Raw genomic sequence first — 14,480 nt, forward strand, 5'->3', positions numbered from 1 at the left:
GGGATCTGAGATCTGGTGGGGACAGCTGGAGTGGCCTCTGCTGAGCACTGTGATAGGGGAGGGGACTGTGGCAGGGCTTGTGGGCCAGGGCCGTGTAGGGAGAGGGCCAAGTCCTGAGGTGTGGCTGCACTGAGGGGGCCGGACCCCTGTGCGGGGATCCCACAGGCTGGTTGCCTGTGGGCCATGCGACCTCAGAAGCTCCCATCACACCAGCCACACATGTGGCCGTCTCTGCCACAGCTCTGGACGTGGCAGGGAGGGAAGGTCTCCCGGGAGAGAGGGAAGGGGCAGCCTTCACGGAGTGGGCAGCTGCAGAGGGCAGGGTAATCTGCCTGTTTACCAGAGGAGTGTTGGCCCTCGCCAGATGTGTCTTCCACAGCCGGGAGCCAGCTCTCTCTCTCTCTCCCCATCTCTCCTTCTCCCTCTCTCTCTCTCTGCTTTCCTGAAAGTTTGGACCAAAAACATGGATACACATTCCACATGGGAGCACATATATATGGAAAAACGCAGGATGATTCATCACGTATTTAATAATAATTTTTGAAAAACGTAATGGTAGAAAGTTTTTTTATTTAAAATTTTAATTCAATGTATTTTTATTGGATTACGGTTAGAGAATTCTGATTGCATTTTTCCCTATATTTTGTAGTAGTGTATGGAGTGTCTCTTTGTGGCCGAGGGCGTTCTGTACCAGCACACACAACCTTGAAGAGAAAGTTTTCTCTGTTATCGAGGACCCGAGTTCCAGGCGTGAGATTTCCCTATTGAATCTGTTCCTTAAGGCTTCCGTGTCACTACGTATGATTCGTCCACCCCATCACTGTGCAGGGGTAGAGGCCCATCAATGCCTACTTTGGGTTTCATTGGGTTTTTGCCTATTTCTCCTCACAGGTTCTCTGCCTTCTGCTTTGTGAAAGTTTTTATTAATTGCCGTCACATTGTAATCGTGACTTGCAGCCTTCAGTTGTCTAAGGTGAATAATCTTCCTTTTAATGCTTCTGGGTCAGATATAAAAGTTACATGTGTTGCCTTTGCATGTGTTTGTGTGTTTGTGTGTGTATGTGTGTGAGAGTGTGTATGTGTGTGTCTGTATGTGTATGTATGGGAGTGTGTGTGTATGTCTGTATGTGTGTGTGAATGTGTGTGCATGTATCTGCATGTCCATGTGTGTGAATGTGTGTGCATTTAGGTATCTGTGTGTCTTTGTGTGTGAATATGTGTATGTGAGTGTGTCTGCGTGTGTCTATGTGCGTGTGTGTATGTGTGTGAGAGTGTGTTATGTCTGTGTGTATGTGTGTGTCTCTATGTGTATGTATGGGAGTGTATGTGTGTCTGTATGTGTGTGTGAATGTGTGTGCATGTAGGTATCTGCGTGTCCGTGTGTGTGAATGTGTGTATGTGAGTGTGTCTGCGTGTGTCTATGTGTGTGTGTGTGTGTGTGTGTATGAGTGTGTGTGTGGTATATCTTTACCTATCATTTTCATTTTCGTTTTCCCAGGTCTCTGTTGGAGGTGTGTCTGTACCACCAGGCAGTTTGGGATTTGGCTTGGTTAGTTTATTTGAAAAACTTGTCTCCTTTGCTAGTGAACGAAGCTGATAGACAGAGGTGTAGTCGGTGCACCTGAAGTCAGCCCAGCTGTGCTGTTATGTCAAACCCTCAGCTGAATTTTCATACGTGTGCACATAGCCTTGGGTGTAGCTGTTCAATATATGGGTTATAATTTTTGCTTTATATTTTTCTTTCTTTTTATTATATTTTTCAGATTTAACTTTGATTTATTTGTATTCTGGTTACACTTATGTCAATTTTTATATTAATTCCTTAATATAATGACTAACATTCCTTTCATTTCTATTTATTCTAGAAGAAACAACAGTTATATTAGTTACAAACTTTTCTTCCCTCTTCTTTTCTCTTTATTTCTCTTATAACTAATGTGAAGTAATATTTTTCCCCATTAAAAGATGTAAGGCAGTGGCAAGCTTATTTTATTTTTATATGAGCTGTTCATCATCCTGCAATTTTAATGACTGCAATTTATCTACATCTTCAGAGAATACAGCCATCATATACTGCAGTCCATAACATATAATGATTATTTTTTTTGTTCCTCAGTTAGATTAACATTTAATGTTTCCAAACAGTTTTTTTTTATTGTTTTTCAAACAGTTCTTATGTAGAATAGTCTAGTAAGATTGGCTATTTGAAACTAATTTTCTAGGAAAGTTTTCAGGCAGTACTCAAGGGTACAAGACCTCCTGAATTTTTTCATGTTGATAACAATTTAACAAGTATCTTTCATATTTAAGCACCAGCATAGTTAAATACCAAATCCCTGACTCTCATTTGTCCCTTGGAACACTTTAAACACGTTCTATTATTTTTAACATAAAACGGTACTGTCAAAAATTTTACAGTTATCTGTTTTTATAGGGGTCTTGCCGTTTTACTTAAATTTCCAAAGGATTTTTATTGTGGTGTTTTGTTTCTTGAAAGTCTAACAGTTTAAACTAAAATGTTACAGAGTTAGTAATCATGATTTGCTCCCCTCCCCCACTAAATACACCTTTAAAACATGTATTTGTTTTTTAATTACAGGAAAGTAAACAGAAATTATAGCACTGAGTTTTTCTCCTCTTTGTAGGATCCTTTTGTGATGACATTGGGTGGCTCTGCTCTTCAGGCTAGTGTCACCTTCCAAAAAAATCCTTTTCAGCACGTTCTTCACCTCCTTTTCCCGAGTTCTAACGCAGTCCTCATTCCCCGTCTGTTTCTGTAAGCCTCTCTGCCGGGTTCATTAACTCTTGTGCTACTTCTGGGTTAGTCTTCTTTTCAGACATGATTTTTTTTGTGGTTTTCTTGGTCTTTCTTAAGTTCTATTACTTTATTTCAAAGCCTTTATGATTACTTAAATTTTTTAGCATTTATAGATTCTATTATTCTGTTAATGTTTTTAGCTTGTCCTACAATACACTAAAAATAATATCTATGAAACCTCAAACTACCAAAGGTATAAGAAACGGAAACATTCAGTTGGGAGAAAGTATTTTGCAACACATAAAACTTACTTGTGATAAAAAAAATCTTTCCAAACTAATTAGAACTAAAGAAACCAATATAAGGATAGCAAAATATACAAATACATAATATCATAAGAATATTGGTCCACCTTTTCTTTTCAAATTTACAAGTATATGAAATAGAAACTCAGGTGGCGGCAGGACTGGCAGTGAGAGAGGGGTAAATTTTTCTCCCCTGCAGGTGTCCTATTTTCTACTTTGCAAAGAGTCCTGGCGGAAGTAGAATTGAAGTGTCGGAAACCAGTTATGGTACCGTGTTTCAGGAACAAGCAATTCTACTCACAGGATTTTAATAGAAGGAAACAATCAGAGATAGAAAATAGCTTCATGTTTGTTTCAGAAGATGTCAGAACATTGAGTAAAGATCATCTTAACCTGTATTTATTGTAAGTAACTATCCCCCAACACAGAATATTACAAATCTGGGGGGACACTCATAACATAGAGCAAGGTACTGACATCAAAATAATGTTTTAGAAACATATTTCATGTCATAAAGAGATGCTATCACTCACATCGTCCTACTTATATAAGCAAAAGTATTGTAAAAACTGTACAAGAAAAAAACAGAGAAAATAAACTAGTGACTAATTCTCACACACATTGGATTTAATTTTGAGCAAAGTACATTACTTAAACATGAATTTTTAATTCAACTTGTTAATATGTTGTTTAGGATAGTGCATCCTCATTTATAAGTGAAATATGTTTGTAATTTCCCCTTTATAATAATATATTTTCTCCAATTTTAATATCAGGTGTACCCATATCAAGCAGAATGATTTTGAAGTATTTCTTCTTTTGCTAGTGTCTATAAGATTTGGCATGATCTGGTTTTTGAAATTATCTTTTACTTTTATTTATAAATATTAGTTGTCCATTTTTTGAGACTTAAAAAAATATGATAAGAAGTTAACTAATGATTCCATACTGAATCTCAGAGACAAAGCACTCTATAATAGACATACTCTTATTTGACAATGTGAATGCTACTTTCTTTGTATTATTATTATCATTGCTTAATATTTCAATGCAGCAATTATCTGATTTCTTTTCTGAATATATTTATGTTCATGCGTTCTTTACAAGGTTTTTGTTTCTAGTCCTTATCTTAAACATTGTTATTGTTACTAAATTTTAAACCTTTTTAATTTTGTGAAGGCAAAAAATGGAAACCTAACAAACACACGTTTATGTAAAAATAAAAAAAAACTGTACATACAATGTTACCAATTTCCAACAAAAATATTCATAGAAATAAGATGGAAATATATAGATATGTACACACACATATAAAGAGTTGGAAGTTATTTAGTCTAAAGTGTGAGACTATGACAGATACTTTTGTCTTATTTTGCTGTTTTAAGATGTATATAATACATTTTACTGGAATAATCTAATTTTATTTTATTTTATTATTATTTTTATTATATTTTATTTTATTTTATTTTGATTAAATCATAGCTGTGTACATTAATGTGATCATGGGGCACCATACACTAGTTTCATAGACTGTTTAATTTTAATGAAAAACATAAAGGAAAACGTTATTGATTATCTCATTGTTTTTCCTTTGGGTTTCTTTTTTTGCCAAACACTTCTCTTAAATGAATATTTATACTCTAATTTTTAGAATAAAAGCTTATTTGTGAGTCAGAATATCTTTTTACATATAGTCATTTGTGGCCGTGGCAATTTATCTCATAAAAATACAGTATGGTCCTACCACATTTTAAAATAATTAGCCACTTTGTTAACAATGTTGACGTCTACTTTATTAAAAATAATTAATATGCCATAATTAAAAGGGATATGTTTGCCACTTCCTTCCACATGGTCCTGCTAAGTATAAACCAACAAAGGCTTTTCTGGAAGTGAAAACTAAGAAATACTTTGGCTTTCAACAGAAGTTATGACTTTTGTAGTCTCTAAATGCTGGCATAGACGTTGTCTACATTTGCAAACAAAGTTTATTTATTTTTTATTTTTATTTTTTATTAGTATTAGATCATAGCTGTGTACAGTAATAAGATCATGGGGCATCATACACTGGTTTTATAAACAGTTCAACACATTTTCATCACACTGGTTAACACAGCATTCCTGGCATTTTCTTACAAAGTTTAAACCGAAGGGCCACAGATTGGAAGGAACCCTGGTCCACTTGCCTCCTTTGCTACCACATGCCCTAGCTATTTGATCCCAGAATCCGACCCGTGGTTGTGAGCATGTGTGCCTGCGTGTCTGTGTGGACAGGCCTGGCCTGGGGTGCTTCTCTCTGAGCCCCAGGGGACGGCAAGGCGGGCAAACACAGGCAAACACGGCTGCAGCCTCACCCCAGGCCCAGGATGGGCCAGGCTCTGCCCCCAGGGACTCAAAGGAAACCTCTCCCCTTTAGGCTGTGTTGTTCAAATGAAGACACCTCTATGTAAAAGGGGCCACTGGCCGTCTCCAGCAGGACATGCTCAGCTAGACACCGCTGGGCTGAGATGGCTTCACTTTGTTTCCAGAGTGTTCTAAAGGGTGTAGTGCTGCCCGGCTTCCTCAATCCTGTTTGCGTCCCTGCTCCCTTCTGGATCCCAACACACATGCACACACACAAACACACACGCACATAAGTACACATATGCACACACACAAACACACACGCACACAAGTACACACATGTACACAGTAACAGACACAAACACAGGTGCACACAAGTGCACACATGCACACATACAAACACACGTGCACACACTGACACATACAAACACACGTACATAAGTATACACATATACACACTAACACATGTACTTATGTAAACATAAGTATACATGTACATAAGTATAGACATGCACACTAGCACACAAACACATGTACACACATGCATACACTAATACAAACACACCAACACACATGCACACACACATGCACATGTACACATAAGTACACACATGCACACAAGTACACACATGCACACAGACAAACAAACATGCACATAAGTGCACACATGTACACAGTAACAGACACAAACACACGTGCACACAAGTACACACATGCACACACACAAACAAACATGCACATAAGTGCACACATGTACACAGTAACAGACACAAACACACGTGCACACACTGACACATACAAACACACGTACATAAGTATACACATATACACACTAACACGTGTACTGATGTATACATAAGTATACATATACATAAGTATACACATGCACACTAGCACACAAACACATGTACACACATGCATACACTAATACAAACACACCAACACACATGCACACACACATGCACACATAAATACGAATACTCACAAACATGCATTCACACACAAGCACACCCACAGATACATCACACAGGCAAACGTGCACACAGTCACACATGCATAAACTTACACAAATACGCATGCACACAAGTGCACACACAAACATGGAGACACACACAAACATATCACACAGACATGCACGCATCAAACATTCCACACGTAAAGTACATACATGCCACATGCTGCACACATGCTCACACAGCAGACACATGCAAACATGCACACACCACACGGTATCCACCACACATACAACACATACTTAGACACCACACTCCTTGTACACATACTCACACACACATTGTACATTAGCCCCCAACTCCTCACATACAACACATAAATGCTGCACGTGTACTGTATGTGTGCTCCAGCCACACACACACACATCAGAAACACAAAGGCTCTCTCCAAGGCAAGTAGATTTTGAATGACTGTGTTATAACCTTGACCTTATATCATTTTCTCTTTCCCAATAATTAAATTAATTTCAATTAATGATTGAGTCAAAAGGTTTACACCTGTCTGTACATTAATCATTTCCAAAACATGTTGTCATTAGAAATTTCTTACAAGATATTGCTCTTTTGGCAATGTTGCTGGTTTGGTTTAATTAAGGTGTTAAGTGAGTTAGAAATGACATCATCACAGAGAAATGATGACTGGGTTGGAAGTGGGTCAGCGCGTCTCCCAGGAGCACAGAGAAGGGCCCACAGGCACGGGCATATTAATTTATTAAAGGCTTATGTGTTTCATGCAATTAAAACGACTCTTAGTGTTAAGTCTCCACACCCTAACAGTAGCCCCTCCAAGGGCAAAGAATTCAGTGCCTGGGAAGAGCAGCCTCTGTAAGGACCGTGATGTTTGCAAAACCTAAGTTCTCTTTACCTGTTCTCTCCCCGACTACTTGGAAGATCATTCTCTTAGCCTGGATTTTAATTGGATTGTTTGTGTGGGCTGCCTATATAATTATGTCTGTGTTACAGAGAGGAAACAGTTTCTTGTCTAACTTTCTGTGCTTCTGGGGCAGATTGCATTTAATCATGAGCACAGAGTGATCTCGCTTCCCGCCCCGAAGGCCATGCTTACCAGCACTTTGCTCACGGGGCAAGTTCAGCGTTGTTGCCGTGTAGAAGTCTTACTGAGTAAGACTGGGACCTGTGCTGGGAAAGCCTGCTGTAGACATACACGTGGGTCTGAGCCAGAATGGCCCTGTCCCAAGCCAGAGAGGGGCCGGGGCTCTGCAACCTGCAGGACTCCTGTCCTCTGCCATTGGCAGCCTTGATGGGCTGCTTTGCTTTGCCACTTTACCCAAAGTTATTAGAGCTAAGCGCTGGAAGCAAAGGCCAGGTGCTGCCAGCAGGGCCCGGGCACAGGCATTACCAATCCTGGGAAAGTGAACACAGTGGGTGGAGGGCCAGACCACAGAGAAGAGGCTGTGCAGGTGTGGCGACCCAGGCTGCTCTCCAGGACCCTCTTGCTGGAACTCCGTGCACTGCAGGGCTCTCTGAGGTCCTGTGATAGAGACAACACCAGAAAACACGCCTGTTTCTTCTCATCAGTGACCTCTGTGCTTGTCTGTATCCACAATAAGCTGTGCATTTCTGGGTGCTGGGTCCTGGGCCAGCCCAGAGATAAATCATGAGGCACAGGCAGTGTGCCCTGCTCCCGAGGCCCAGAACCACAGGACCACAGAGGCAGCTCTGTGGTCCCGCTGTGCGCATTGGGGGTGGAGCCCGCCGTGCAGGCATAGGGTGACCATCTCACTCACGCTTTCCTGGCTTTAAGGAGGGACCCCTCCCCAGTTACTAGAGTTCAGCGGTCTCAATCTACACTGCAAAAAAGTCTCAGGAAATGGGAAGATTTCCATCTGGGGGGGCTTACAATCTCCCAGCCCCTTTGCCAAAATGAAAGTGGCATTGATCCTGCATCCCTGGCTCCAGTAGCAGCTTCACCTGCTCCTGGTCCCGGAACCCAAAGTGATAAGCTTCCTGACCCCTCCTCCTTTCCCCATACCCATCCCCCAAACCACTGCAACAGCAGGCCCACGGTTTTTAGCGCAAGTTGAGTCCCAGACCAGCTAGCTTTTCCCGCCACCACCCCAGCTCAGTCCTAGCCCCCCAACTCTCCTTCCCGGACAGCGCCTGCCCCATCCATTCTTACCAACTCCAACACTTCCCCACTGTCCTCTGGAAAGACCTTGGATGAAGATAGAAGTTTGTGTCTCCTGGCTGCCCCTAGCCCATCACTGCCTCCCTAGACTCTGGGGTAACCCACAGCTGGCCCTGAACCCTCTGGCCCTGGCCAGGGCCACACCCTCTATCCAACAGGGCTGCTCCACCCTCCCTGACCTCTCTTGCTGATCCATCCTCAGGGCCCTCGGCACCCTCTCTGATCCATGGTTTGGGTCTGGTTTGCTGCTCATGGTGGATACTGCATGGGCTGTGGGGTGCCTGGAGCTCAGAGGAGAGGCCCTGTTCCTACACGGGGCTCAGGAAGGGTTTGCCCCTGAGCAAAACGCAGAGGAAGGTAGGTAGGCGTCAGGAGGTCAGGGAGCTCCTGGCTTGTCAGACGAGTGAAGAGGGCAGCCCACTGGACCCTCTGAGCACAGTGAGCATCCAGGGGTCTCCTACACATGCAGCATCATGGGTGCCCCCCGACACGAAATCTCCAGGCCTCCTGGTTCCCTACCAACCTCTCTTTTGCTCATTAGACACGAGAGTCCCTGGCTCAGGTTGAGCAGGTGTCCCATGGGGGCCCAGAGGTGAGGGCTGGCTGGAGTGGCTATGGGGACCTAGGGGCTTGGCACCTGCAGTCTGGGCTGTGGCCTACTTGCCCCTCTGTGCTCTGACTGGCCTCTTCCGACTCCCACGTGTTCTCTCTGTCTCTCTCCCCCTCTCCCCCCCACCCCCCGCCCGCCTTTGCTTTACATCCTGTCCTGCACCACACTCTCCTGTTACAGACCTAACCTGGGGAACGTTTGGATCTGATTGGATTCCTTCCTTCCGTCGAGGTCCTTTCTAGCACTCCAAGTCCAGGGCGGCCTCGTTCTTTGGAGCGTGTCCCAGTTGCTGGATGTCCAAGTTGCCACATGATTCCGCCATGGATGAACACAGGCCTGCACATGGCTCCTGGGCACGGACATGGCTGCAGGACTGAGATCTGGGAATGGCTGGGTCTGCGGTATACACATGATGTACATGTAAGGCTTTGGAAAGCCTCCCCAGGGGCCCTTGAGAGTTGGAACAGCCTAAGTGTCCACTGATGGCCATGCCCAGTTCTCCTAGCAGGATGTGCTTGAGAGGGTGAAACCGGCCTGGAGGGAGTCCTCCGGGCTGGCCCTGCCCACAGTCTCTCCACTCACAGGGCATTCTTCTCCCTCTCCTCTGCCAGCACTGGTTGGGGGGGGATGTCTCACCCTGTCTTGTGACGCCCAGTTATTTGTGCCTAACCTGATCCCATGCACACATCTGAGGACCTTCTTCCTCATTTCAGCTCCACAGGAGTGACACTCCCCATTCCCAGATCACTATGACAAATAGGCTCTGTGACAGGTGAAGAACAGATGCTCTCCCCTCTGAGCCAGGCAGCGGTGCCCACCCTGGCTCCCAAGGCCTCGAGGCCACTGAGAAGGGAACTCAATGCCGAGATCACAGATGCCTCTGCTAGAGCACAGAAACACAAGCACATGGCGGGTGGGGGAGGACGGGTACCTCCCTCGCCTAGCTGTGGTGGGCTTCAGCTCAGTATGGGCCGTGGCTTTCTGCCATCTTACTCCTTGGGGAACATGCAATGTTCCAGTCTCTTGGCCATCGCTGTCCCTGAGGCCTTCCTGGCTGAGCCACCTGCTTGAATGATGTGTTCCCAGATCAGTGCTTTCCACAGGGCCTGCAGGAAGCCAAGCCGGGCAGACGGTAGCCAGGCGTCTGGGGAGAGAGGCAGCTGTTGTGACCCACAACTGGTGTGAGGATAGGCCATGGACCTGCTGGAGCCACCTGGGAACTGCTCAGTGGATGCAGAGCAGGCGGGACTAGCTGCATCCTGTGGTGATGAGATGGGGAAGGTGGGGATGGCAGGAGCCCCTCTGAGCACCAGAGGGGACACCGCCTGAGGATACTGCTGTGGCTCTGCGGGCCGTGGGCAGGCAGGGACCAAAGCGAGGGGCCTCTGACCTGCGCTGGGGTGAAGACCCAGAGTGGGGTGATCCGCTTTGCTGTGCTCACCACAGACAGGGCCTGGTCCTTCCTGGAACCTCCTGTCTGGCTGGTTATATGCTGTTCTCCCGGAGCCTAGAATGGGATCCCTCAATGAGTATTTCTGAATAAAAAGAGCTTAAACCCATGCACAGTGTAAAGTTGATGTCAAAGGAGGTGGGTAGCGGGCACAGGCCCCTCATGAAAGAAGGTGGTCCAGCAAAGAGGGACCTTCCCACCTTGAGCAGGTGGAGCCACCGGCATCCTGGGCTGGAGGGACCTCACTGGTGCCACCAGGTGACAGAGCTGGCAGTGCCAACCTGGGGAGCCACCCCTGGCCCACCAGTCTCCCTGCCCTTGGATGCAGGATGGCCTTGGTCTGGGCCCCAGGAGCCTCCTGGCTGCTGCCCCTCAGTGCCCTCAGGCCTGACCTCCGGGTCCACCTGCCTGGACCCCTTCATTCAGCCCCCGCCCCCAGCCCTCACAGTGCTTTGCGTGTGTCCAGATGCTCTGAGCACCACCTGCACGTCTCTCCTCTCCATCCCTGACCCTCTGGTTCAGGGCAACTTCCTCTCTTTTGGTTCTGAGGTGGGGGAGGGGAGTACTGACCCTGAGCTTGCCCCTGAGCAGATCTACAGGGCAGACTGTCATGGTGGTGGTGAGCCCTACAGACTAATGGAAGTTTGAGAAGACCCAGCTTGACACAGTTACTGCTTGACACAGGGCCACAGCATACCCCTGAGAAGAGCATGTCCTGCTGTCCTGGAAGGAGCCACTGGGCACCTACTCCTGGGCACACCATGGATGGTTGTCCTCCTTGATTGTAGGGTGTGTCCTGTGGTGGGCAGCTCCAGCGGCAGAGTGTGAGAGGCCCCCCAAATGTGATGCAGTTGCACTTGACCATGGGTGGGCTGTGTGCCAAAGGGACACTGGGCAGGGCTAACCTAATTGGGTGAGCCTCAGAGAGCTGCCTCTGTCTGGCCTGATGACAAGAGTCCATGGCAGGGTCCACCTCCAGGGCCACAGGAAGGGGCCTGAGGGGGCATCTAGGACCCGACTATGTCCCCAGGTGAAAGGCAGCAGGAGACAGAAACCTCAGCCCTGCAACTTGGAGGAGACTAGTGCCACTAATGGCCAGCTGGCCTGAGAGTGGGGCTGGCACCTGCTGAGAACAGCACTCACCGAGGACATGAGCTGAGGACATGAGCTGAGAATCCAGCCACCCTGTGCCCAGAGTGCTGACCCACAGGACCTGTGGGTAATGGCTGCTTGCTGCCCGGACCACTGTTGGCGGTAACTCAGGATTCACCCGGAGGTAATGCTCTGGCTCTGTGATGGCCAGAATCCTGGACACCCCCACGGAGCCACTTCCAGTGTTCCGCGAGGAGGGTACGGTGCCTTCAGCCGCCTTCTCTCATCTGCGGCGTCTTCCCGTCACCCCTGCCCTTGCCGTTCTCTGCTCTGGCACAATCTGAATTTGTGCTAGAATAAGAATGGCCTTTTGTGAAGTGTAATAATCCAAAAGAATTAGCACAATGTTGCACTGTGTTATGTTGACTCATTTAACACTGAATAAGAATCCTAAGAGGATTAATGAGTTCATGTCTTAAGATATACAACAAGAAGGAGCAAATTGGCCAGGCGTGGTGGCTAACACCTGTAATCCTAGCACCCTGGGAGGCCGAGGTGGGTGATGGCCTGAGTTCAGACCAGCCTGAGCAAGAGAAAGACCCTCTCTCTACTAAAAGTAGAAAAACTAGCCAGGTGTTGAGTTGAGAGCCTGTAGTTCCAGCTACTCAGAGGTTGAGGCATGAAGATTGCTTGAGCCCAAGAGTTTGAGGTTGCTGTGAGCTGTGATGCCACAGCACTCTACCCAGGAGTAGAGGCTGGGTAGAGTGAGACTATGTCTCAAAAAAAAGAAAGAAAAGGTACAAATACTATTAAAATGAGATAACACAATTTGCTTGAAGCTCAGAACTATGCACATTCCTGCACTTTGAACCTTTGACTTGCTAGGTGAAATTCCGATGGAGCATGTTACTTTCAAATTCTCTAAATGTGTCTACAGTTTGAATCCAGCAGGAGGTGAGGAAAGGTGCCAGGGTGAGGCGTCCTGGCCTGCGAGAGGTGAGTGGGATGGCAGGAGGCCTGCTCGAGCACGCCGGCCTTGCAGATTGCGGTGTCTGCAGCCACCTCACGTGCTTTACTGCATCCCTAGAGCAGCTGTGGATGTGTCTATTTGGGGAAAAGTCGTCACTATGAGTCCTAGTTATTACGTCCTTTACAAGGGACTTTCTCCTTCTCGTTATGGAAATGAAATATTAATTATCCCCTGTGAGGATGTTCTACGAGGGCCCGGCTTTTTGGTGGCATCTTTCCTGGTTAGTGTTTGACCCACAGTTGATCAACATTAGCTTATCTGTCCTGACGCCTCTGCAGACTCAGCAGATGCTGATGGGAGGGAGGATGAGGCCTCCCACCAGACAAAGTTGGGTGTAGTGTCTTCTGAGCTGTATTTCCGAGATGTAACTTCCAGAAGAAAATTGACACACCACTTGGTCTGAAGAGGAAGAGGAAGCACATATGTCAGTTCAGTGACAGCGTAAGATGAAATCCGATGTTCCTGATAGGTGGTGACTGGCAGAGGAACCAGTTCTGTTTGTAAGCTGTGACGGAGTCCAGACTTGCTCCCAACCTGTGGGTGATGTCTGTTTGCATGTGTGTGAGTGTGTGGGCACATGCATGTGCTCAGGTGGGGTGTCCACTCCTCCACTTAATGGCCCTTAATGGAGTCCCCTTGATCTACCACCAGCAACAGTGTCTCTTTATGATCTCACCCGAGGCCTCCCCACTTTCCCTGCCTCTGCCACCAGATCACTGCAGGCCGAGCAGCTGGGTAGGCCGTGCTCATGAAGCTTTGGACCAGCACGGTATGAAAAGTCACGGAGCCAACAGGATGTTGCAACAATTCGTTTTCTTAACTGTTTCCTGTGACTTTTTACAAAAGTAAATATTGGTGCCTATTTCCAAAGATTAGTTTGGGGGAAAGAGGAACGCTGCCTGGAACCACCTGGTTCCTTCCACCAACAGTGAAGGAAAATCCCGCAGTCCATGAGTTTAAGAATGCCCGTGTCGAACCTGGAAACGTAATCAAACTTTCAGAGAAAAACGGAAGTAACCCAAGCATTCATTGCAATTAAATCTAGGGACTATTCAAAGCAACAAACTATAGTTAAAAAAAGCATAGTGTGTTATGATGTCACTTTCATTAAAAAATAATTTCCTTACAGAATTGTAAGAATGGTCAATGAAGTAGAAACATTTTCTTTTTCAGCCTTATTCTCTCATGCTAACTCCTCCCTGGCTCAACACACACAGTCTCATACAGTCACAAACGCACTCACACACTCATACACAGCCACTCACACATAGTCACACACAGTCACACTCACACACAGCCACACACACTCACATGCTCACAGGCTCACACACAGTCACACTCACACAGTCATACAATCATGCAGTCACACACAGTCTCACACACACACATAACTCACGCATAGTCACACACAGTCTCACACACACACACTCACACACTCATACACAGCCACCACCCTCACATGCTCACACTCACACCTAGTCACACACAGTCACACTCACACACAGCCACACACACTCACATGCTCACACGCTCACACACAGTCACACTCACACAGTCATACAATCATGCAGTCACACACAGTCTCACACACACACACATAACTCACGCATAGTCACACACAGTCTCACACACACACACTCACACACTCATACACAGCCACCACCCTCACATGCTCACACTCACACCTAGTCACACACAGTCATACTCACACACTCATACAATCACACACA

This window comes from Nycticebus coucang, chromosome 1 (assembly GCF_027406575.1).
Source record: "Nycticebus coucang isolate mNycCou1 chromosome 1, mNycCou1.pri, whole genome shotgun sequence".
NCBI lineage: Eukaryota > Metazoa > Chordata > Mammalia > Primates > Lorisidae > Nycticebus > Nycticebus coucang.